Source organism: Rhipicephalus microplus, chromosome 6, assembly GCF_043290135.1.
Source record: "Rhipicephalus microplus isolate Deutch F79 chromosome 6, USDA_Rmic, whole genome shotgun sequence".
Classification (NCBI taxonomy): domain Eukaryota; kingdom Metazoa; phylum Arthropoda; class Arachnida; order Ixodida; family Ixodidae; genus Rhipicephalus; species Rhipicephalus microplus.
Window position 1 is genome coordinate 192,165,088 of NC_134705.1, and position 3,603 is coordinate 192,168,690.

A 3,603-nucleotide genomic window follows, 5' to 3' on the forward strand; every position below is an offset into this window, starting at 1 on the left:
TGCAGATGTTATCTTTTTTTTAAACCTCTCGCATTCAAATCTCCAATGCCTGCACTCATTGTTCCTTAATAGACAAACTGTCAATTACCTGTAGCACATACTCTCATACCACAACCCGCGGTATCCAGGTATGTTCCACGCGTGTCTGTAGGAAAGGGTTTGATGATGTACCAGTAGGATTTTTGCATCCATACCACGAAAGTCATACTGTAGACTGTTATAACTTACAAATAAATACACGCTCAACCCCCAACATTCCAGCACACCGGTCAGTCGCCTGTACAACAACGCTATGGTTGGCTATTTGCATTCTAACAATTAGCACTTATTCACGGGTAATGTAAATACTATGCATATTATGAAATTAAGGTTTCTAGTTTCTTGTTAAAATGCTATGTTTGGCTGTACAGTGAAGCTGAACTTCTGGATGAAGTTTGCCAGAAAGTGAAATTTTCCGACTGAAAACTTGCAAAATGAACGTTTGTCTCTGGGAGATGATTCAGACTTTAACCAAAAGTTTTGAAGAAACCCGACGTTTCGGAACCGACTTGGTTCCTTCCTCAGGGGTGACTGCGGGGCTACGTAGCAGCGGCGTCTTTCAAAGCACTTGCTGGGAGGATAATTACCCCTCTCTCTCTCTTGTTTTGCCATGGAACGCAGTCCATGAATATACACTGGGGGAAGGGTTCCGAGAGAGTGGTTGATGTTATGGGCTGTCCTCTGTATGTGCCACGACTCGAGTAATAACCTTCTCCTCCAGTTCGGCTCGCTTCCAAGGATGGCCGTCGCTTCGAAATTTATCCGGTCATCCAACATATCAGCGTGTTCGACGACTGCGCTGCGCTCTTTGTAGAGCTGCCGCACATCGTTGGCATGTTGCTTCAGTCATTCCGGTAGGTCTTTCGTCTCGCCGATATATGGAGAAGGGCACTAGGCTCACGGAATTTCGTCAACGACACCGCGGGTCCTGTCCATTGTTGGTCGGCCTTACGGGCGGGGGAGGAGGCGGCCCAGCGTACATGAAGGCACTTGTGCAATGCGAACCTCTTCCTTCTTGAAGATCCGTGCCAACATCTTGCTTGTTGCCTGAATGTATGGAACCGGTACGCATTTCGGGGGGCTGCCAATTAAGGTTGATTGGGTTTTCGTATCCTCTGTTGCTCTGTGCGGCGGCTCGAATGAAGTTTTCTGGGTATCTGTTTTTTCTGAGGTACACTGTTACGCGGGCTTTTTCTTTCTTTCGTTCTGTGTCATTGGAGCATAAGTTCTTACTTTTTGGAGTAGTGTGGTAACAACCGAGGCCTTGTGGCAGGCGGGGTGAGAAGAATCAAATTGAAGGTAGGCAGTGATTTGATTCTTTCCACCCCGCCTGCCACAAGGCCTCAGTTGTGACCCCGCTATTCCAGAGAACTGCGCGGCTATTCAGCTGTCATAGTTCTAACGGAAAGGCAAAGTGTTCGCACATAGAGCCGCACCCGACTATATCAAAAGGCTTATCTGTTGTCCTGCACAATCCAGCGATCCCAAAGTGCTTGGAGATGACCTGCAAAATGTGGTTTTCCAGTCAAAAAAAAAAAAAAAGAACACCCTCGTAGAGCAGAAATTTTGATTGAATAATCACTGGCACTTGTGAGAACACAAGTGTCTATTGAAGTGCACCTTCTGCCTAAACCTCTGAGGGCACAGAGGGCATTGGTACAGTCGTTCACCAATGTCGAATACGCACATGATCATTCAGTCTGTACTTGCATGAGAAGCTTTGGGAACACAAGTAGCACTTATACCGACGTTCACTTGTGAATTTGTACACATGCTTTTCTAACTAAGAAATACGCGAGAAGGCTTGAAGACACAGGCGGCAATTAAATAGCCCCTCGCCTTACACATTACAGTCGGGACGGCGTCCCCAAAGTAACTTCTCAGTAGTATTCGTCACAGCATGAGGAATAGAAGACCCACAAGCTGCACAAAGAAAAGAATAGAGGTTATACTCAAGCATTGCTTTCCCTTTGAAAAGAAAATAGACTTAATTTAAGGTTTTGTATGTTAACGTCACTCTACAATGATGAGTCATGTCACAGTGAACCAAATGGGGTAACTTTGAGCCGCCCAGAGTTTTTCTAAGGTGCGAATAAATCCAAGTATATCAGTGTTTTGGTATTTAACTTTTAGTGCATTAATAGCACTGTAGCAGCAGTTATGAATAATCAAAATGAAACTACATCAATGTTAGTTGTAACAAATTATTCAATGAAGTGCTTGACGACCACTTCCGAAGCTGAAAATATCCGCTGAACCTTTAAATTTTTTTGTTATCAGTATATAGGAGAGTTGCAAAGAGGTTGGGCCCCCGAAATGGCACCAGCGTCGGAATGGCAGCCCACCCATCTAGGCGGTCTCTGCGTAGGCACTCAAGTGCATTCTGCCCATACATACTGCAGCGTCATACACACTGCCATGCACACAACCTTTTCTTGCTGTTCGCTGTTTCAAGAAAACTGATAAAGCGCGAGACCAGAGAAGATCTGCGCTACGACAGACCGCAGAGACGACAGCGGACGCCAATAGCCTGCGAAGCAGATGACGTCAATTGCAACCTTCCTATAGTAATTGCTAAGGACAAAGTTTGTGAAATACATTTTAATTATTCCTAGTAAAATGTGTCCATCTCAATCTCTAGCTATACTGGCCCAATACTTTAAAAAGACTGACAGCCTATTTCTTTCCACAGAATTTTAAATAAAACCTCCAAAAGCTACCTGGCAATGATCAAGCCTGCACAGGTTGATTAGAGTGGTGGAAAGACATTTTGTAAGCACGATTTTCTTATCTGAGCAAACCCTAAAGAAGATGATGTGGTCCCACAAAAAATTCCAAGAAGTGATAGCGAAGTTGACTGCTTTCCACACAAACTGTTCGTTATACTCAATGTTATTATTCGCAGGAGGAAGGGAGCAACTGTGGTGAAACACGTTCATTTTCGAATTCTCAACCATGTTTGAACAAAAGACTAGGTAGACTAGAGTTTTTGAATATTTGTTTTCCTCTAAAGTGTCTTTACTGCGTCATAAACGAGGCGCTCTTAGCATTTCTCGAATTTGTCTGCATGTGCTGTTCAGCCCTCAACTAACAACTTTCATGAGGCCGCTCGTGAGCGTTGAATCATAAGACAAGTCAAGGCCATGCCACTATGGTTCTCAGTACAAATGAAAGCGGATATGCCCATAAAAGTTGAACCTGATTTTATAATAAAAAGAGTGCACTGCATTTCAACACTAATATTGAGACAGCTGTGCACAGAAGTAAAGATCACGTGATGCGGACCATATGCATCTTCGCTCGCTTGCCACGTGGGGCCTCAAATTTCATTTTTCATGAGTTTAGTGAAAAAATTGAAATGCTTATAAATCTGTACTTGCTCTGAAATGATAGAGCGTATTTTAACCAATACAATAAGCAATCTTTCCATTACTGAGGTAACCTCAATGATGAGGAATCATTTTGTTCTTTAGTGTACATTTACATCTTTTTAGATGTGCAAGCATGTAATATTAAACGACAGCATACCGGAATGTACGCTACTGAACACCATAAACTAGAACA